General features: G+C 45.8%; 1 protein-coding gene across 3 annotated transcripts in view; it reads right to left on the reverse strand.

Moving 5' to 3' along the window:
- The window catches only part of LOC125424615 (cell migration inducing hyaluronidase 1), a 139419-nt gene extending 123301 nt beyond the window's left edge, over positions 1 to 16118 (reverse strand). For all 3 annotated transcript variants that reach the window (XM_048482003.1, XM_048482001.1, XM_048482005.1), the window contains exon 1: positions 15947 to 16118. The gene's annotated coding sequence lies outside the window, so the exon portion shown is untranslated. The remainder of the gene's footprint in view (positions 1 to 15946) is intronic.
- Positions 16119 to 22861: the final 6743 nt, after the last annotated feature.

The following is a 22861-nucleotide window of genomic DNA, read 5'->3' on the forward strand; positions in this document are numbered from 1 at the left end:
GTATTTAACCAGGTATTAAAACAGTCATGCCATGATGCCTCCCTTGTTCACCATGCAGGAAATCCCAAGTCAGTGGAGTGTAGCGGTTAAGGGCAGTGGACTCTTGTCTAGAGAAACTGGGTTCAATTCCCCATTCTCCCATCTACTTCATAAGGTGCCTGTTCTGAGGAGAGGAAGGGACAAAGTTTGTAAACTGCTTTGAGATTCTTTTTAAGGTAGAGAGAAGTGGAGCATACAAACCAATTCTTCTTCCTCTGCTGACTAGTGGGTCATCCTGTTTATGAAATACTGTAACACCTTCTATCTTCATTAGGTTTATGATAAAATCTTCTCTCTTTAGCTGATTGTATTCTCTGCCTTGCCTATATTGTTCTGCATATGGACTTTACCATCTTTACCAGCAAGGTTAAGTTGGATTGCAATCCTTTTGTTTACTTGACTTTTAACTTCTTCCAATCAATGGCTTCTGATGGATCACAAAGATACATTTGGCTTCTTTGGGATTTGGCCTCGTTGCCTTGAGATGCACTATTCCCTAACACAATCTATTCCATTGTCTAGATGGAGTTTTTAAAATTTAAAGCGGACTCCCTTGCTGCGGTCAAAAGTCACAAACAAACCTTGGTTTGTCTGCGATGCAAAAGCGGCAGGAAGTCCTCGCAAGCTTCCTGCCTCTAGGAAAGAGGAGCCCCCGTGCTGTCACAATGGCCTTTCTGACAGTTTTGTTTATTTCTACTCAAATACGTGTCTGTTCAGCTGTTTCAACTTTGTCATTTGCTTCTCCATAATAAATCTTAATGCTTAGTTCTCCTGTTCTCCATTAGCACACGTACACATCTTGGACATCTCTTCCTCATTTTTGGCATTTTCCCACCTTATAGTTTTCTTTATTTTCTTCTCCTGGATATGAGCCATCTTTTCCCTTCCAGCTCCCCCAGCTCTCATCAATTCTACAGCAAAAAATGTCTATATCATTATTTACTGTCAGTGGTTTTAATTATTTGGTTCAATCTATTGGAGAAATGTTCCTTCCTCTCATCCCTCAGTTTTCATTTTCTCTTCACACTTTTATATCACAACTATTTCAGACTGTTATTGATACATTGCATTATTTATTGGACAGAATTCTTTTGCTAGAGAATCTGGACCTTGCAGTGAACTGCTCTCCTTCCCAAAATCACTGCTTTTAGTTATAAGAAATACACTTTGGTCAACTGTTAATACTGTAACAATAATATTGCTGTAAGCCACTGTGAACAGAGGCCCGCACACACAAAATAATGCGTTTTCAAACCACTTTCACAACTGTTTGCAAGTGGATTTTGCTATTCCGCCCAGCTTCAAAGAGCACTGAAAGTAGTTTCAAAGTGCATTTTTCTGCATGTGCGGAATGAGCCTAAGAGTAAAAAGAAGAGTTTGGATTTATACCTCGCATTTTTCTCCTGTAAGGAGACTCAGGGTGGCTTACAAACTCTTTCCCTTCCTCTCCCCACAAAAGGCACCTTGTGAAGTTGGTGGGGCTGAGAGAATTCTGAGAGAGCTGTGACAACCCCAAGGTCACTCAGCAGGCTTCGTGCTGAGGAACAGGGAAACAAATCCAGTTCACCAGATAAGAATCCACTGGTCATCAGGAGAGTGGGGAATCAAACCCAGTTCTCCAGATTAGATTCCACTGCTCTTAACCATGACACCATGCTGGCTCTTTTTCTTATGCCTGTAAAGAGAATGCAATGTTGCCTTAGAATGTTTCCTCACCTTGTGAGGAAGGTGGAGCTGAGGAGAGAGTTCAGAAAGAACCCAAGGTCACCCAGCAGGAATGTAGGAATATTGAACACATCTGGTTCACCAGATAAGCCTCCATCACTCAGGTGGAGGAGTGGGGAATCAAACCCGGTTTTCCAGATTAGAATCCAGCTGCTCTTAATCACTACCTCACACTGTACAAGGTGGGATATAAATGTTTTAATTAATAAAAATATCCATTTCTGTCTCTGGTATGTATATACAATGCTATGAACACTAGGAACTTTTTATACTTAGATCCTGCCAAGTGCTCCATGGGCACAAGACTTTGACTCCTGAAAAGGCAATGCCAAAGACCTCAGGACCTACATGCACAAAATTCACATAGTCAGAAATGAAAAGGAAAGCACCGGGTAACAGAGCCTCCCCTGATGCCAGCAGAAAACCAGGGAGAACCCGGCTATACTGCCATTTGTCCGGAAATCCCAGGGGAGCTTGGGGATTATATAAGGCAAAAAAAAAGGACTTTGGAGATCAACAAAATCCTGGAGCACTGGGATTTTGTCATAAGTCCATCAATGTGTCAACAATAGCCTCTTCTCCCCTGCCTCACCGCTATTCATTTGAGTCCCAGCAGGGGCTTCAGTCACCTGCCTGCAGTTACTTAAAACAATGTCTCCTCCCCTGAGCCAGACCCCTGGGCTGTTATTTATAAAGCTACAAGGCCATCAATTACCGCTGGGACCCATGGCTTTCCAGCCTCAGCATCTTGGTGTGGAAAGAACCTGGCAAAAAGCACTGAGTTAATAACCACGACCCCAGTGGAATGGGAAATAAACTTAGATACAGGGGGCCCCATCAATCAGAGCTAAACCGTTCTCTCTGCATACTGAGCTGAAACGGAGCCACGGCATTTGTATTTTTGGCCACATAAAGGGGGCTGGCACACGTTCAACAATGCAAACTCAGTTTATATTACTGCACATTGTACAGCAAGGCTAAAAATAGCCAAAAGTTGGAAGAGTACAGTAGAAACCTCCGTTTTTGTTTAAGCCCAAAGGATTGGGAGTTGTTCATCATTCTGGACGTCCCAGGAAACCCTCTTTGCGGCTCAGCTTGCCTCCTCCTCTCCCTTCCTGGGACCCTCTGCCAAATCCTGGGTTGGTTTGCAAATGCAAAGGACACAAACAGGGTCCTCAGCATCTAACAGCATAACCCAATTCCACTGTAAAGCAATGCTAATGTTTTGATCTGCAAGAACCATCGGGATCAATTTGATCCACAAAACCTGTTTGCACTTGAAAGTCATCCTTCAATGTTACAGAGTTACCAGGAGATGGTCAGTTGGGTCCCATATTTTCCTGCTCCCAAGCTCTCCACGGGAACCAAAACATAGAACCCAGCATGGGGCTGAGCAGGTAAAGGGGCGCCGTTATCTTGGTAGGATTGAGTGTGATTCCCAGGAGGGGCTGGGAACAGTGTTGTTGAAGGTTTTCACAGCCAGAATCAACTGGCTGTTGTGGGTTTTCAGAGCTGTGTGACAGTGGTCTGGTACCAAGTCCTCCAGTGGTCTGGTACCAATCTACCAAGTCATGGCCACACAGCCCAGAGAACCCACAACAGCTAGCTGACTGATAGCTATGTTTAAATATTTGAAGAGATGCCGTGTCAAAGAGGGAGCAAGCTTGTTTTCTGCTCTCTCAGGCACTAGGACACGGAGTCATGGATTCAAGGTGCAGAAAAGGAGATTCCACCTAAACATTAGGAAGAACTCTCTGACAGGAACGGTTGTTTGACAGTGGAATTCACTGCATCAGAGAGTGCTGGAGTATCCTTCTTTGGAGTTTTTTAATTGTGTGTTCCTGCATTGCAGGGGATTGGACTTGATGGCCCTTGGGGTCTCTTCCAACTCTATGATTCTGTGACTGTGAACAAGTTTAGCCCCCACCTTGATGGAATCCCCTAACTGCCTCTTGATCCCATAACCAGCAAATGGAGCAAAGTAAAGCACTGCACTTTACAAATGAGAGTAAAACCTCCCTTCTGTCCCACAATTTCCTCTCACGCAACACTTTCAGATGTCCCACAACAAACATGCAATATGCGTCAGTGTACAGACTGTGCATAGATGGAAATGCATCAGCAAAGGGCCTTTGAAATCCACGGTGCAGCATCCTTCCAGGAGGAATGGCCTTTTTACCAGTTAACGGACATTTGCTCGCATCCCAAATATGGAGGCCAGAGGGCCGAACAGTCTGGAAGTTCCCCAAAGCAATAAAGTGACATTAAACAAACCGCAAAATGGCAGCGTGACATGCTGTTTACGCACCTGGCATCCTCCACCCTCAAATACTCTCTCGGATTTGCAGCACTGCCTTTTGTCGTCTTGTCTCCTTTGCCGATAAACAAGCCAGCCTGGAAAGGGGGGGAAATCCACCATCTGAGTTCAATTATTTTCCAGCCAGCAAAACTACACCGTACTTGGTAAAGAAGAGCTGAAGTCGTTAGCAAGGAGGGCATTAAATAATGGCAGTCAAAAGCACTGCTGGCCAGAGACATGATACAGGCTTTTAGGATGGATTGTCAGAGGCACCCCTAAGCTCTAAAAGATGATGCAGACACCCGATTGGGACTAGGAGCAGCTCTGCCTTGCATAATGTGACAGCTAAGAAAGCTTGAAAAATGGATCAATTAATTTGACATGGTGGGCATTTGCATGCAATTTGTATGCAATTAAGCACAAAGGGTTTAAGAATGAAGACAGCATCTATATTATAATGTGCTCCAAAACCATGAAGCCTCTGGCAATGATTGGCTGATTCACCCAGGGGTCAGAGAGGGGTGGACGTGGAGCCCCTAGAAAGAATCAGCATGAAGCTAAGAAAATGCCCTTTCCTTGATGTTCTCCTTGAAGGTTAAGAGGTAACCATGTTTAGAAATTTGAAGGGATGTCATGTTGGTTAGGGAGCAAGCTTGTTTTCTGCTGCTCCAGAGACTGGGACCAGGAGTCTCCTTCTTTGGAGGTTTTTAAGCAGAGGCTGGATGGCCATCTGTCAGGAGTGCTTTGACTGTGTGTTCCTGCATTGCAGGGGGTTGGACTTGATGGCCCTTGGGGGTCTCTTCCAACTCTTATGATTCTATATCTTGCTTTCTTTTAGGCACCAGGCTAAAACATTTCTCTTTACCTAGGCTGTCTGGTCCCACCTGGAGGACAGTTTTATCAACATCATTTTAGGCTGCTCTGTTTGGTTTATAGTGCTTTTATTTATTTGTTTGTTTGTTTGTTTGTTTGTTACATTTGTATACCGCCCCATCCCCTGAGGGCTCTGGGCGGTGAACAACAAAATAATATTCCAGAAACAATAATAACAATAAATAATCAATATAGATATATAGATTTAAAACATAAAATTACAGCATTCTACTTGGCGTCCAGAATTTAAAAACTATCAATAAAAACCCCTCCCAGAGAGGGGGCGGTAGATCTAATTACGGCTCCCAAGATGTTAAAAGGGAAAGACAAAGAGGGCGCTCACCCTCCATGGCTGGCCTCCCCAAAAGCCCAGTGGAACAACTCGGTCTTACAGGCCCTGCGGAACTCTCCAAGATCCCACAGGGCCCGGACAGCTGGAGGAAGAGTGTTCCACCAGGCAGGGGCCAGGGCCGTAAAAGCCCTGGCCCAGGTGGAGGCCAGCCGTGTCATTGAGGGGCTGGGAACCACCAGCAAATTGGCCTCTGCTGAACGCAGAGGCCGTGTAGGGACATATGGGGTAAGGCGGTCCCAGAGGTACGACGGTCCCAGGCCGCGCAAGGCCTTAAAGGTTAACACCCATACCTTGTGGTATGGCTTGCACCCTGGCTTGCTTTAATGGACACGACTTGAGGGGCTTATTCATTAATTCTACTGGCTTGGCTGTTCAACCAACTAGTTTCATCGGGCAATCTGTTTTGCTGACCTGTTTAGTTGTCCTGATTGGTTTTGTTTTATTGGGTGGCACACAATTTTCACAGTTTAAAAAATAAGAATGCAGGAGCCCAGGGAGGAAGGAGAGCCTGGGAAGACAATACAGAGAAGGAGGAAGGCAGAAGCCAGGAGGGGGTGAAAAAAAAGTTTGCAGTTAGCAGAGACATAAAACCTGACCTCCCCTGGGTTAAGCTAAAAGCTGGCAACTGGTCCAGCGTTACCCACTGAGCCTCATGCCTGAGTAGAACATTTAAACTAGGCCTTTCAGATCAAGAGTCAAATATTCAATAATCGATTCTCTAGGGCCTTCGTAGATCACACCACAGGTCAGACCAAGCTGAAGCCAAAACAAGACTCAGCCATTTAGAAAAGTTTGCTGCTTATGCCTGCTCTAGCCAGAACATGGAGAAACTTTATACACTGGACTGGCAGGGTTGAGCCAAAACAACAACAACAGTTGGATTTATATCCCCCTTTCTCTCCTGTAAGAAGACTCACAGGGGCTTACAATCTCTTTTCCCTTCCCCACTCACAACAAACATCCTGTGAGGTGGGTGGGGCTGAGAGTGTTCTGAAGAACTGTAACTCACTCAAGGTCACCCAGCTGGTGTGTGTTGGAGTGCACAAACTTATCTATTTCACCAGATAAGCCTCCACAGCTCAAGTGGCAAAGCGGGGAATCAAACCTGGTTCTCCAGATTAGAGTGCACCTGCTCTTAACCACTACACCACTCAGGCCTCATTCTGTTTCTATAACCATCTATGTTCCAGCCCTACTACATTTGGATCAATTTCCTTGACTTCACACTTCACCCACACATGTAGCTTTATATATAACTCCCCATTTCTGACACAAGTTTTAAAATGTATTTTTCTAATTAGATCAGCTGCCATGTATTTTTCTAATTAGATCACTGCCCAGAGCCCTCCGGGGGTAGGGCGGTATACAAAACCCATAAATAAATAAACATAAATAAATACAAGAACTAAAGAATCTGAAGACCACGTTAACAGACCAGTAAACTCTGCAAGGTCATAAAGATGACACCTATTATAATTTGGAAGCCAATGGTAATGAGATCTTTGAATTGGGACATAACAGACCCTCCCTTTAGGGTTGTTTTCTGCCAAGATCACTGCCACTTTAACCTGATAAATATGCCTTACCATCTTAGCCAGGGGAGATCGAATTCTTCTTTAGTATCTTATTGCAAGTATTAGGGTAACAGGATTCCAGTTGTATCTTTAATGCTTAAACTGCACTGTACATTTTTATTGCATTCCTGTTCATTTTTCTCATCTGGTTAACATAAACACTGCAGAACTATTTCCTTGGACATTTGCTCCGATCATGAAAGTAAATTTTAAAAACTGATCTTTTAAAGCATCTCAATAAATCATTTTATTCACGCCTCCATTTGTCAGTCTAACAATGGGGAAATAGGCTAAAGGGAAATGTTAATAAATAGATCCCAGATACTTAAGAAGTGCATTTTGGGGAAAGGGGTGTGTGTGAATACATGTGGTAGTTTTTAAAAATATAGATTAAACAAGAGTAAATTAAACAAGAGCGAAGAGTATTTGTGCCAAACAACCTTGTTCTACACTGATCTGAGGTCTCTTCTACCTTGGAGGAAATCTCTGGCTGCTGGCCCAGATGATGCACCGTTGAAAATATTTCAGTGAGATTGTTTCAATCTCATGTTCTAGGAAAGGCTGAGTGCCAAAGCTAACCACGACTGGTGATCATCGAATGACCATCAACGTATGTTACTGCAGAGCATGAAGGTCACTTAGTACATTACTGAGCTATATATACATTGGAAAGCATCCCAAAATCATTTCATTTTGAAAGCCCAACAGACTGACAATGCAATTCTAAACAGTTACACGCTTCTAACCCAGTTATCTTCCACATATACAACCGTCTTTAGGAATGTAAATCAACAGGACTCCATTTCGGACAAATTGCAGTTTCGTGAGACTGTGCACAAAAATCTATATCTTCTTAAGCACCTTACAAATAATACTTTCAAGGCCCATTAATCACAAAGTACAAGGGAATTCAGAATGTTTCAGACAAGATGGAAATCAAGCCATGATGGATTTTCGTGTCACTTGTGCTGCTTGAGAAGGATGGGCCACAGAAAAACAATGACACTCTCAGCGCATTGCCCCGACAAGGTGGGCTGCTTTGAACGTATCCAGCAAGCTTTATTTCATTGTCTTTTCCATTTGGAAATTCAAAGTATTGAAGCCCTATTTTAGTAAATAGGACTGGACTTTCGGACTCTGCTAAGCTGTTCCTTCTCCTGATTAATTCCAATCTTTAAATAAGTGAGAAAGTAGCAAAATTTTTGCAAGATGCCATAAAGGGGCGTCAAAATAAGACTGGAAGATAAATTGTCGTCTACTTTTCTTATCTATAATCTGTGGTTATGGCTTGCTCTTAGTTTTGTTTATGGTTTGATCATGGCCACCTATATGCCAATAAAGGATCAGTAAAGGATCAGTAATGGAAAAACAATGATACTCAGTGCATTTTTGTCATCCCTGAACTTAAACAAAAAATCCCCATAACAAATTTCTAGCTCTCATTACCACCCTGATGCAGGGTGCCTATTACCATTGGGATAAAGAATCCAGCGACCATCAATCAAACACACCAAGAATGCTACAGGGACCAGGAAAAAACATTCCTATTCAATATTGTCACTCCAGGCACACAGCTTTGTGCCATTTTGAACAAGGCACTTTCCGCCCTGCTCTGTTGGAGGTTCTCTTTTATTTAAAAAACAAAACAACAGCTTGAGCTCCTGGGGCAAACCGTGTTCCCTGCGAGCTGCGGATATTCTGCCTACAGTTGCCAGATATTTGTGGCCCACTGCTGGGAATGGAATTCAGATTTCCAAGATCCACAAATCTGTAAATAAAGAAATCTTTCTGGACTTCATGACTGTGAAGGCATTTGCATACTGCTGATGGGGGATCATCGAGGGGGTGAGCAAACAGATTTCTAGAGGAAAAGGTTTCAGCAGACTAAAGCTTGAAAACGGTTTATTTAAAATGTGCATTCTCTCTTCAACATTTTAATAGGCATCGGTAGCAACGTTAACGGAAACTTGGCATACCAAAAGGCTATGCACTCCATGGATGGTGGCACACCTCAAAAAGCAAGGCCAGGTTGGATGGCTAGGTTGTCCAGGTGTGATGGTAGTTCATAGCCTCCTTTCTCATCTGTATCGCCTGTGAGATGAAAATGCAGCTCCCCAAGATTTGCTGGCCCATGTTTCTCAACCCCAAACCTGCCATGTTGACAGAGTGAAATTCCTTTGGATCTCTTGAAACAAAGAGAGAAGCAAGGAAAGAATTTGCAATGGCAAAAACAAACTTCATGGCATCCATAATATTCAGTTGACAATGAATAAATACCACTGCTCAGATCAAATGGAAGACATAATGCATTATATCTTGTACTGCCCCATGCATTCTCATATCCGGAATTTATTTTAGCAAAATTATCAGGTACGGAGGAGAATAAAGTGTGTTTAAATTATTCCCTCAAAATCTAAATCTAAAATACATTAAATGGCAACTTAGTAGTAATCCAAGATCCCAAGCCTAATAATTTATTTCAATCCCCATTCTAGTTTACTCTGATTCTATAATGCGGAGGAGGGGGGAGGGAGGGAGGGAAGGGATGAACAGGGAATGCACAAATGTGCAGAATGGAAATCAGGTGAAAATTGAGACAGTGTCCCAAAAAGTCGATAATGGATAAGGGCAACAATTACCTAAACACACATTCTATAGAATCATAGGCCCCTTCCGCACACGCAAAATAATGCGTTTTCAAACCACTTTCACAAGTGGATTTTGCCATTCCGCACAGCTTCAAAGAGCACTGAAAGCAGTTTGAAAGTGCATTATTCTGCATGTGCGGAATGAGCCATAGAGTTGGAAGAGACCCCAAGGGCCATCAAGTCCAACCTGCTGCAATGCAACAAGTCCAATTCCCAGCAATGGAAATCAAGCACACAAACACAACTACATGCAGGAAGGTGAAACATAAATCCCTGTCCTTGGTTTTTTGTGTCAATCAACAGCAACAATAGGATCACATTTCTATCCCCGTTCTTAAACCAGTGAGCTCAGAGTGGCACACGTGGTTCTCCGTTTCAACCTCACAACAACCCATTCAAGATACAAACTGAGACAGAAGTCCAATAGCACCTTAGAGGCTAACAAAATTTATTCCGGCAGAATCTTCCTCAAACTTCCTTTGTGAGATGCACCTTGGGGCAGAATAAATGCTGTTCGACCTTCAGGTGCCCCTGGATTCCTCTGCCGACTAACCTAGCTACCCATCTAGGATTATCTTGACGTGATATGGTTATGACATCACATTTTGCACCCTGCATGTGGTGGAGAGATTCTCCACTGTGAGGTCACTTGTGTTTGGCATAAACGGCTAAGGAATGTACAAGGGGAAAGCCTTCATGCACGAGATACCCAGCTGCTATAAAAAATCTGGGAATGGACAGCGGTACGACTGTTAAGAAGAAAGACCCGGAGCTGTCCATGGTGACGCTACAGGTTTTCAACAAAGCTGTTTTGGAGAAGCTACAGACCCATCTACAACCGCAAAACACTCTCATAAACACAGATACTGAGCATCGGCCCAACTATTGCCAAGAGACATAATATGCTGTCTAACCCTTAGTGCAGTTGAAACTGGATACTCCCCTTCCCCTCTCATGTCAGACACCCCCAAAATCTCATCAGTGTGAGATTACAGGCATTAGGATCACATGACAAGACTTGAGTGGGGGAGATAAATATTTTTCACTCAACAGGCGAACACCACTGCCTGCAAGAATGCAGGCTATCGGTTCTGACCAAACCAAACACATACCCTCTTAACTAATGGAAGATGATTTATTTCTGATGGAGGCCTTGTCTAGTCAACTTGTTTCATTTGCCATAGGTACCAATTCATATGTCAAAATCCAACAGTGCTTACAGATAATTCAAATGTAGTATCAGAGGCCTCATGTTTATTCATGGTGGGAAATGGCAAATATGAAATAAAAAAACTGTAATTTGTTAATAAACCAATGTAAGAGGAGGGGGGACCCATGTGTATCACATCTATACATTCTGCTAGCTCATCTGGAAGCATCACCAAACCCACATGGCTCTAAACGTCTGGTGAAGAATCCTTGTCCCTTCTCTCAAGCTAGTGGAAGGTTTTCCTCACATTGCCCAGCAGAAGAAACAAGAAGATTGCCAGTTGCACCAACTTCAGAGTCCTACACAATGTGGGACAGCCTTCTTCTAGAACAGGGGTAGGGAACCTGCGGCTCTCCAGATGTTCAGGAACTACAATTCCCATCAGCCCTACCAGCATGGCCAATTCGCCATGCTGACAGAGGCTGATGGGAATTGTAGTTCCTGAACATCTGGAGAGCCGCAGGTTCCCTACCCCTGTTCTAGAACAGGGGTAGGGAACCTGCGGCTCTCCAGATGTTCAGGAACTACAATTCCCATCAGCCCCTACCAGCATGGGCAATTGGCCATGCTGATAGAGGCTGATGGGAATTGTAGTTCCTGAACATCTGGAGAGCCGCAGGTTCCCTACCCCTGTTCTAGAAGAAGAAGAGCTTAAATTTATATCCCACCTTTCCCTCCTGAAAGGAGACTCAAGGTGGCTTACAAGCTCCTTTCCCTTCCTCTCCCCACAACTGACATCTTGCGAGGTAGGTGGGACTGAGAGAGTTCCGAAGAACTGTGACGAGCCCAAGTAAAATCCAGTTGCAGGAATGTAGGAGTGGGGAAACAAATTTGGTTCACCAGATAAACCTCTGTCGCTCAGGTGGAGGAGTGGGGAAATCAAACCCGGTTCTCCAGATTAAAATCCACCTGCTCTTAACCATTACACCACACTGGCTCTCTAGTTCTCTGGGATATAGAGAGAGATCACAAGAACAGGAGAGAAGTCTCTGGTGAACTCATTGTGGCTGGTCAGTAAGACAAGCCAAAGTTCATGGATGTTTGCACATCTGAGCTATCAATGGGTTTGATAGCTAGAATTCCAGGAAGTGAAGCCGATGTGTTCACTCGCCTCTGCCTTTCTTTTTTAAAAAGTCCCTAAGGACGCAAAGAAGTCTGATAGTGCACTGGCAAATCATAGGAAGCAAAGAAAAACCATTCTGAAACCTTAATTCATTAGCCACGCCCACCAATTCTCTAATCCACAGAATTTTTCAAAAGCAGACGGACGTTTCCAATTAGGAGGGCAGGAATTCCACAGCACCAACCCACTTCTGAAATATACAGCTGCCGTACTTCAGTTTCCCGCAAGCAGGCACACCCAAAACCCATTCAAATCAGAAATATGCCAGAGCCACTCAAGATCCTAAGTACAACCATTCATGAGCAAAACCAAGCAGGAGTCCGGTGGCACCACAGAGACTCACTGAATCCATCCCTGTTCCCATGAGTTACGAGTTGATACCACTGACCAACTGAGCCTTCACAGACAAAAACTGATACTGGAATAAAGTTTGGTAGTCTTGACTGGACTCTAGTTTTATTTTGCTGCTAGTGCTAACTAGGGCCTTGTCCGCATATGCAAAATAATACACTTTCATTGTCCACTGACAATGCACTTTGCAACTGGATTTTACTGTATAAAATAGCAAAATCCACTTGCAAACAATTGTGAAATTGGATTGAAAGTGAATTATTCTGCATGTGCAGAAGGGGACTGAGAGTAACATATAGTTACAGTTACCTATTGTGCTGTGCTTTCACACACCCATACTTTCAGAAATGGAAATCAAAAGCCACACTGAGAAACTTACCTGTATCCCAGATGAAGGATGACTTTACTATGGAGAAAATCTCTGAGGAAGAGTCAGGTTTCCAAAGTCAAGTTCTCAGCCACAGAATCCCCCGCTGCGATGGATACTGCTTCATTGTGGGCTCTCAGGAAATAATTTCTTGTAATCTCCAGGTTTCATCCACAAAGTGGGTGGTGGTGGTGTCAAAGCGACTGGCAACTTCCATCCAGGCCACGTCTGCATTGACAATCTGGCCACTGAGTCCACGTTTGCTCCACTGTTTATTAGAAGTGTAAAAGTTGTACTGAAGGTCACTGATGTACAAGGTTTTGTTCAGCAGCATCCAAGAGTGAAGCTTCCTGCCGCGCAACTACAGAATCACACCTCTGCCTAAACCCAGGACATTTCTTGCTGCAGCCACCTGCTTCATCACCTTCAATGGCTTTGCTATACAGACAGATAAAGACTAGCAGGGGAGGATCCAACAAAAGATTACAAGGGACATTAATGATGATGAGGAGTTTGGATTTATACCCTACTTTTCTCTTGTAAGGAGACTCAAGGTGGCTTACACCTTCCAGAGAGCCGGCATGGTGTAGTGGTTAAGAGTGGTGGACTCTAATCCACAGGTGTCAAACTCGCAGCCCTCCAGATGTTATGGACTACAGTTCCCATCATCCCCTGACAGCATGATAATGGCAGGGGATTATGGGAACTGTAGTCCATAGCATCTGGAGGGCTGCGAGTTTGACACCTATGCTCTAATCTGAAGAACTGGGTTTGATTCCCCACTCCTCCAGATGAGCAGTGGATTCTTCTCTGGTGAGCTGGATTTGTTTCCCTGCTCCTCCACATGAAGCCTGTGGGGGACCTTGGGCCAGTCACAGTTCTTTTAAGAACTGTCTCAGCCCCACCTACCTCACAAGGTGTCTGTTGTGGGGAGAGAAAGGGAAAGGAGCTTGTAAGCCATCTTGAGTCTCCTTACAGGAGAGAAAAGTGGGGTATAAATCCAAACAGCTACTAACAGCACAAACATGAGCAGAGTTAACAGCCTTCTAACTCGTCTCAGGATGGTTTGGTCAGTTTCACTCTGTCACTCTCCAGCAGCCCATTCCCACATCAAGATATTGGTTCAAGACCACCCCCACCCCCCCACCCCCCTCACCCCCCCCACCCCATGAACGTGCATGTCTGAAACAGAGGTGGGGCACAAATGGAGTATCCTTTAACAGAATGACTGGGCTCAAGAGAGGCAAGAATCAAATTCCCATGTGCCAAAGACACTCCCCTAGTTTATCTGAGCAACTTCCTGACTGTACTGCTGGAAGAACAAAGTGCCAAACGCTTTGCCCATGGAAAAAATGCTACACACTGTGGGGCAACTTTGAATGCAAACTGAGGTTTGCATTCAGCCCTCTCTCTTTTTTTGTCTTTTGGAGAGGGGCCTTCACCCCCTCACTTCCAGATGGAAACTGTGGTTCATTGCCCAGTCTTTTGTTAAAGAAATGCACATTATTATTTCAAAAGAGAGCAGCCCTTTCAATCCACTTTTAATGCTCTTTGTAGCTGGATTTTACTGTGCGGAATAGCAAAATCCACTTGCAAACAATTGTGAAAGTGGATTGAAAGTGCATTATTCTGCAGGTGTGGAAGGGGCCCAAGAGTTGGAGAAAGGAGGGCAAGGAGGCAGCTCAGGTCAGGGGAATCTGTGTGCATTTGTACAAGGAAGAAGAGTTCTAAAGGGCAGATCGGACTCCAGTTCTAGACTCCCCATCTGCCCATTTAAATTAAGGTGGGGCACAGATTTCTATAACACGCACAGCCTTACATTGGGCATTAACTCATCTGGAAAAATTGCCACTCCCTGACTTTGTACTCCAAAGCAGAGAAGCGCCCAGACAAGATGCACTAGTCCACTGCCCTGGCCTCTCTACTTGCAAGCAAAACAGCAGGAAATTTCAAGGATGATAATAAATCTGTTTTATTCTCACAACAACCCTGCTTAGGTTAGGCTGAGAGCAATTGGCTCAGAATCTCCCAGCAAGTTTCAAGACAGAGAGGGGATTCGAACCCAGACCTTAGACATACAGTTCACGACTGGGCCACACTGGCACAGACTGATACTGTAGCAGCAGGATCCTATGCCATTCTACCCCCACCCCTCCACAGAGTTCAACCAGGCTTCGGAATTAACTAGTTTAAAGTCTGCCTGGGATTGAAGAAGAAAAAAAGAAAAGTTGGATTTACATCCCCCTTTCTCTCCTATAGGAGACTCAAAGGGGCTTACAAGCTCCTTTCCCTTCCCCCTCCCCCACAACAAACACCCCATGAGGTAGGTGGGGCTGAGAGAGCTCCAAAGAACTGTGACTAGCCCAAGGTCACCCAGCTGGCATGTGTTGGCGTGCACAAACTAATCTGGTTCACCAGATAAGCCTCTGCAGCTCAAGTGGCAGAGCGGGGAATCAAACCTGGCTCTCCAGATTAGAGTGCACCTGCTCTCAACCACTACACCATTGCTTGGTCATATCCAAGGAAAACGGCAGAAAAGCACCCCTGAAGGAAGCCCTTTGGGCAGATTCTCTACTCTGGGGGTCCCCCTTTCCCCAAGCCACTCTTTACCCCGGGGTAACAGTCCTTACCTCTGTCTTCCATGATCAAGGAGAGCAATGTGGCTGAGCTCTCTCTCCAAGCCCAACGTCCTAGCTGTTTTAGTGGCCCCGCCAGCAGCAGGCGGTGAGCTCCGCACCTCCGCTCCCTGCAAAGAGACAGTCGGGCTGGCACCTTCATTAGAAGACCAAACGTGGACAGGCCGGCCAGAGCGCGGCTGGATGGTGCCAAGAAAAGTACCCACCTGTGTGTGCGCACTGGGGATCCTCTCCAGAAGGAAGGAAGGAAGGCAGGGCTCGGCCAGGGGGAGACCCGACGCCACTTCAGCCAGAGCAGCAGCAGCCTGAAGAAGTCCTGCGGCCAACCCTGGTCACGCCTGGCACAGCTGCTGCCGTGCGCCCTGCTCGCTATAGCGCACCAGAAGCGCCAAGACGCGCGCTCTTCTCCAGCAAGCACTTAAGCATCCTAGTGCCTGCAAGAGCCAGCCCGGCGCAGCGGCTCCAGCTTCGAGGGACTGCGGGGCAACTTCCAGCGACGGGGAAGCAGCGGCGCAAACCCAGAATACCTACCTGCCCGCCGCCTCTTGCAGCCACCTCTCCAAGAGTCCTAGCCCGCTCACCGCCGTTTGCAAGGCGCCCTTTCCCCCCAGCCACGCGCACATGTTTGCGGGGAATCGGCCCCAAGTTTGCAACCCACCGGAGCGCACAAACTTTCCCAAGGAGCCGGACCTTCGGTTTCCACCTGCAACAGCGTCTCCTGGCGGCTGCGCCCGGTTCGGGAGGCTTACCTATCGCCCCCCTGCGAGGCGCACGGCTTGGACTGACCCTCTCGCTCTCTGCAGCAGCTCCGGGGTTCAGAGAGGGTCTGCACTGCGGGGAGAGCGTTGCGGGAGAAGCGAAGAGGCGGCGGAGGCTCTCGGCTCGGTCCGGAGCAGCTCGGCGAAGTCCGTCGGCAGCCCGGCTTTTCCTAGCGCGCTCCCAACCCGCCCGCTTTATAGGCGATCGGGGAGCCGCGCTGTTTACACCAGCTGAGCGCCTGGCTCCTCCCCGGGCCTGACGCCGCGTTTGCATTCTGCACATACCGCGGTGGCTTGCAAAAGGGGGAAAGGGGGGGGACACCCCCGCTCCCAAAAACGAGGAGGGCGAAAACAAAACCCGGCCGCCCCCGATAACCTTTTCTGTGCATCCCCGTTGCGAAACGCTTCCTGCCAGATCCTGGAAAGCGAAGCGTCCTCTGCGCCTCCAGGGAGCGGCGGGGAAATGAATGGATGGCTCCAGGTTTGGATGTTCACACGTGCCGGTTAAAGCCGGGGAGCACGAACAGGTCTTGGATGGACTTGGAGCAGGTCTCTGTGGCCAGACAGAATTAGAATTAGAAGCCAGAACAGAATTAGAGTCCAGGTTTGAATCTGAGTCCAGAACAGAATTAGAATCCAAATTAGAATTAGAATCCAGAACAGAATTAGAATTAGAGTCCACATTACAATTAGAATCCAGATTGGAACCACTACCCCATGCAAACTCAAGGAGATGCAGGTTTCTTGTTGGCATCTCAGTCTCCTTGAGTCAGCATGGCACAGTGGTTCAGGTGGGTTCTAATCTGGAAACTAGGTTTGATTCCCCGCTCCTACACATGTGCAGTGGACTTTAATCTGTTGAACTGGATTTGTTTTCCTGCTCCTACACATGAAGCCTGCTGGGTGACCTTGGGCTAGTCACAGTTCTCTCTGAACTCTCTCAGCCCCACCTGCCTCTCAAAGTGTCCGTTGTGGGGAGAGGACTGGAAAGGAGTTTGTAAGCTGCCTTCAGACTCCTTATAGGAGAGGAAAGCAAACTCTTCTTCTTTTCTTGTGCTTAGGGGACGGTATAAAATAGCTCCAACTTTAAGTTACAGTCTTCTATGGAAGGTCCACTAGGTCCCCAAAATGGTCAACTCAAGGGGAGGGGGAGCATCCAATTAGAAATTGTTTGGGTTGCCAGTTCAAGATTTACGAGGTGGCATCTAAGGAGTGTGGGGTTGGGGAAGGGAGCGACTTCAGTGGGGTATAAATAATGCCGGACAATCTACCTTACAAAGCAGCCATGGTCTCCAGGTGCAATGGTCCCTGATGCCTGGAGATTAGTGGTAAATAATAGCAGGAGATCTCCAGCTACCACCTGGAGGCTGGCAACCCTAGAAATAATGAGATTCACTAGTGAATAGCGGGCAGTAGGTAAGCAACCTGATTGTGGAAGCCGGCTCTGTTGCAGGTGGAAATCGGCAGTCCAGCTTCTTAGGGCCGCAAACAATAGGACAGGTGGAGATTCCTGCAGGGTGGCTACATATGTGCCTGTCCCGGTGCGGGAGGGATATATCTTATTGGATTCACTATCAATATCTGTTTCAGGGCCAGAAGTGTCAAATGTACACAACAGGGATTTTTCATTAGTGGCCCCTCTCCTTTGGAATGCCCTCTTCCTTTGAGGCTTACTTTACCATCTTTGAGGTACTAAGCCAACGTGCCAGCGTGGCATAATGCTGAAGAGCAGGTGCACTCTAATCTGGAGAACCGGGTTTGATTCCCCGCTCTGCCGCTTGAGCTGTGGAGGCTTATCTGGTGACCCAGATTAGCTTGTGCACTCCAACACATGCCAGCTGGGTGACCTTGGGCTAGTTGCAGTTCTTCGGAGCTCTCTGAGCCCCACCCATCTCACAGGGTGTTTGTTGTGAGGGGGGAAGGGAAAGGAGACTGTCAGCCCCTTTGAGTCTCCTTACAAGAGAGAAAGGGGGGATGTAAATCCAAACTCCTCCTCTTCCTCTTCTTCTTTATTCAGGCTCTTCGGCAGCTTTATGATCTGTTTCTGGCACTGAGGACTGTAATAATGTTAAGTGCATGGGCGTGTGCCTTGCGCTGTTTCTATGCCCTGGCTTGTTTTTAACAGCCTGTTTTAGTGGCCGTGTTCTGTTAATAGCTGTGGTTTAAAGATTGTGTTTTAATTGTAAGCACCCTCAAGCGGGTCTCTGGAGAGACAGCCTGTATATTTTCCAAATAAATCAAGCCAAAATAAGTTTTTTTGGGACACGGGCAGAGAGTGTGGTCCCTCACAACAGAGAAATCAGCAGCAGCCATCAGAAGGAACCAGAGAAGGGGGTGCAAATGGTGTGTGTGTGTGGGGGGGAGAAAATAGAGGCTGGATGGCTCTGAAAGGTGATAACAGCTGCCTGGCATCTGTGTTAATTCTACTTGTGGCCAATCAGGCGTGATAATTCTACTTGTGGCCAATCTCACAACACAACTGAAAATTTCAGCATTCAAAACTCCTACCAAGTTTTCTACTACTTTTAGCCTAGAAAGTTGGGGAGACCCATAAGGAGCTATTGCTTCAATCTAAAGGTGCCCCACTGGATTACTCAAAGCATCTGCCTAGCTCAGCACCCTTAATTTGAAAGAGAAACCCACAGGATCTTGTAAGAGGAACCTTTTAAGATAAATGTCCTCTTAAACATGGAAGCTTTATTTTGCCAGAGTAGTGCATAAACTGAAAAGAGAAGAGTTTGGATTTATACTCCACCTTTCTCTCCTGTAAGGACACTCAAGGTGGCTTACAAGCTCCTTTCCCTTCCTCTCCCCACAAGAGACACCTTGTGAGGTAGGTGGGGCTGAGAGAGTTCTGAAGAACTGTGACTGGGCCAATGTCACCCAGCAGGAGTGCAGAAACACATCTGGTTCACCAGATAAGCCTCTGCCACTCAAGTGGAGGAGTGGGGAATCAAGCCTGATTCTCCAGATTAGAGAACCACTACACCATGCTGAACAATTTATTCTCGTTCAATTTTGCCAAGCTCTTTTAGAAGATCATCTAGGCTAAGGACCACCTCCAGGTCTTGTAGCAGAAAATTCCGCTGCAAGAAATGCTCATTGGCTTTTTGCATCTTCTGAACTTGCTGCTGATGCATATCATTGGATGACTCCATGCTGCCCATCATTTTATCTGTCGTGTTCCCCTCTTCATTCAACTCTCTCCTGCCCTAGTTTTTTACATCTCAAATGCTTTGAGCCTTTGTTAATAACAAAGATGTCGCAATCCCGGGATCCCATTGGTCAATCTCCTCTCTACCTGTTCCAGTGCTATCTTTTTCAATGAGTCAGAATGTCCCATCTTGCTCTAACAGGACAGGACATACCATCCCCTCTAATTTTTTAAAATTTGTATCCAATTAAAGATGCAACTTCCTCTGGGCATGGAATGATTGCAGTGTAGCAAGAAATAAATGAGAACAATTTGTGCAAAGAAACATGTTATTTTTAAAAAAGGAATTCAGTTACTTAAGTTGCCCATGGAGGATTGTTTTTTGGGGGGAGGAAGTATATTTCCATGCCTTGTTTCCCAACAATGGTTGCCAACAACCTGGAGAAAAAAATGTTGCCCCTTTAATACAGCTTTAGTAGGTGGAAATGGGCAGTTGACACTTTTAATGGAAACGAAGTAATAACATTGCCTGTTCAATACCTGCCCCTGATATTCCTTCAAGGTCTCCTATCCAAACATTTGCCAGGGTTAAGTCTGATTGGCCCAAGGCCATCCAGAAATTTTCATGGCATAGTGGGGACTCGGACCTGGGTTTTCCAGATCCTAGTCTGACCCCTTAACCACTACACCTCGTTGGCTTTTTACTGGCAGATATAACATGCATGAATTTGCGCCTTTCTAGGAAACATCTAAGCAGGTGGTTGTCACCATATCTTATTAAGGTGAGTTTCACCAGCAACTTTCATATTGTGGGAGAATAGTATTTTCCTCCTTTATCTAGACTACAGAAGAAGAAAAAGAAAGGAGAAGAAAAGGAGGAGAAGTTTGGATTTATACCTGGCCTTTCTCTCCTTTAAGGAGACTCGGAGGGGTTTCAAACTCCTTTCTGTTCCTCTCCACACAACAGACCCCTTGTGAGGCAGGTGGGGCTGAGAGAGTTCCAACGAACTGTGAGGCAGGTGCCCAAGGTCACCCAGCAGGAATATAGGAATGCAGAAACACATCTGGTTCACCAGATAAGCCTCTGCCACTCAGGTGGAGGAAAGGAGTAAAAAACATTTGGAAGTGCTCTCAGTGCTCCCAGAGTCTCATCCCAACTGGCCACTGCTCAGTCATTTGAAATCTTCTCTTCTCTTACATACTTGATTTTCCCCACTGAAATTCTATGGTCATTGAGAGTGGATGATTTCATGATGCCTGAAATCTGGGGGGAATTTATTTGAAGCAGTAATTTCTTCATTTCCTTTCCCCCGCTCCCCTCCCCCACACTTGTTTTGTTAAATAGTTGGTTTAATAACCTAGTAAATCTGATGACTCTCTGAACTAATTGTATTATTCACCACTTTTGGGAACAGAATAGAATAGAATAAAACAGAAGGGGAAACCACACCGTCAACATCAACAGCAAAATCATGCATCACCAAGTTGGCTGTTTTGGTGTTCAAAAGGTCGCAAATGTTGCACATCTTTGGAGATAGCAATGTTGGACGACTTCACCAGATGGCAATAAGGATTCCTAAAATAATGCACATAGGAGAAAACGGCTGTCTGTCAGCCTGCAGAATCAAGTGTTAAAGGTATATCCCGTAAAATTTCAGGGAGCAGTGTCCTGTTTGACTGAGCCTTAGTTTAAGCAACTAGGAAATTCTCTGCCCATAGAAAGAAGAGAAGAAGGAGAGTTTGGACTTATCCCCCACCTTTCTCTCCTGTAAGGAGACTCAAGGTGGCTTACAAGCACCTTTCCCTTCCTCTCCCCACAACAGACACCTTGTGAGGTAGGTGGGGTTGAGAGAGTTCCAAAGAACTGTGATTAGCCCAAGGTCACCCAGCAGGAATGTAGGAGTGTGGAAACACAACTGGTTCACGAGATAAGGCACTGCCACTCAGGTGGAGGAGTGGGGAATCAAACCCAGTTCTCCAGATTAGAATCCACCTGCTCTTAACCACTACACCACACTGGCTAGCACAGAAATGTGACCTATATTTCTTGCTAGTGTGCCATTTTTATCTGTAGAGAGGTTATTTCTTCATGAAGAGGATATTCTACAAAGCAACACCCAATCACCCTGGGTCCTCAAGGAAAGGCGGGATGGAAATCTTTTAAACAAATAAAAAGAATTCTACTGATTGCATAAAGTGGTCATGAATGGGAGCGACCTGAAGGAAACACAGTCAGGGCTCTTTCCCACAATGCCCTTCCATCCCCAGCTCTGGGAAAAGCCGCAAAATTCACACAGGAATAGAGGAGTGGAACTTTCTCTCTGGAAGTGGGCACTCCCTCCTGACTGGTATCCTGTTTCCGCAGTTCTGCCCAGATGGAGGAAGTCAGAACTAGGTCATTTTTCACTGAAGAATGAGAAAGGGGGTGCAGGAATCAAGTCAGTGCCCATCCTAATTCAGAGATTCCCAAACTTTTTTTTCTTGTTGCAAACAAGACCCCCCCCCAATGCATCTCAACTCTAGCTCAGCAAGGAAATCTCCCTGAATTAAATAGGGATGACTCCAGAGTAAACGTGCATAGAATCACAGCCCAGCCATGTGTTTGTATATCCCAAAAGATTAGTCTCATTCAGTTCAACGGAAATTGGCCTCCCATCATGTTTCCCTGGGAATGAGTTTTACTGCTATCAAGTCCATTTTTATCCCACTATTGCTCCAAGGAGTCCAGGACATCCCGCAACATGTTTCCGTTCCCATTTTAACTTCGTTCTGAAAGCCAGTGTGGTGTCGTGGCTGCAGTTTCAGAGCAGGATCTGGGAGACCCGGGTTCAAATCTGCACCCTGCCAAGGAAGCTTGCTGGGTGACTTTGGGCCAGTCACTGACTCTCAGCCTAACCTACCCATAAGAACATAAGAACAAGCCAGCTGGATCAGACCAAAGTCCATCTGGATCAGACCAAAGTCCCACAGGGGTGTCACTGTTTGGACAGGTAGGGGAGCAATTCTGGGTGGGAGGACACAATTTCAGTACTTGCCTCAGGTGCTATTTTCATCACATATGCCACTGAATGGAGGGTCAAAGGTAGACCCTCCAATCTGAAAAGGTTGAAGACTACAGTTCAAGATTTTTAAAATGTCCAAAGAAAACAAATACCCAGTGGCACTAATATAATTTGTTTCAGTCTTCAAAATGCCTCTGGACTTCAGTTTTATTTTGCAGACTAACACACCTGCATGTGTGAATGCATGTTTCTGTAACGTAATGTCAAACTGCAGCCGACTTATGTTAACCCAACAGTGTTTTCAAGGCCCCTGATTAAACAGAGGTGATGGGCCATTGCTTTCCTCCGCGAAGTCATGCTTGGTGGTCTCTCGTCCAAATTCCAACCCTGTTGAGTTTCTGAGATCTGATGAGATCAGGCTGGACAATATCATTCCAAATCATACTCTGTTATCAAGGATCAATCAAGGAACAATCTTATTATCAAGGATCATCCGCCTAGCCCAGGCTAGCCTGATCTCGGAAGAGAAGCAGGGTCAGCCCTGGCTAGTCTTGGATGAAAGGCCACCAAGGAATACCAGGGCTGTTATGTAGAAGGAGGCAACGACAAATCACCTTTGAGCATCTCTTGGCTTGAAAACTCCACCGGGTTGCCATAAGTCAGTTGTGACTTGACAGCCCTTTAACTACACATGTTATGCCAGTCACTGTTCTTTCTTTTCCAATGGAAAATCAGCGCCTACAGGTAAAG

This window comes from Sphaerodactylus townsendi, linkage group LG17 (genome assembly GCF_021028975.2).
Source record: "Sphaerodactylus townsendi isolate TG3544 linkage group LG17, MPM_Stown_v2.3, whole genome shotgun sequence".
Taxonomy (NCBI): Eukaryota; Metazoa; Chordata; class Lepidosauria; order Squamata; family Sphaerodactylidae; genus Sphaerodactylus; species Sphaerodactylus townsendi.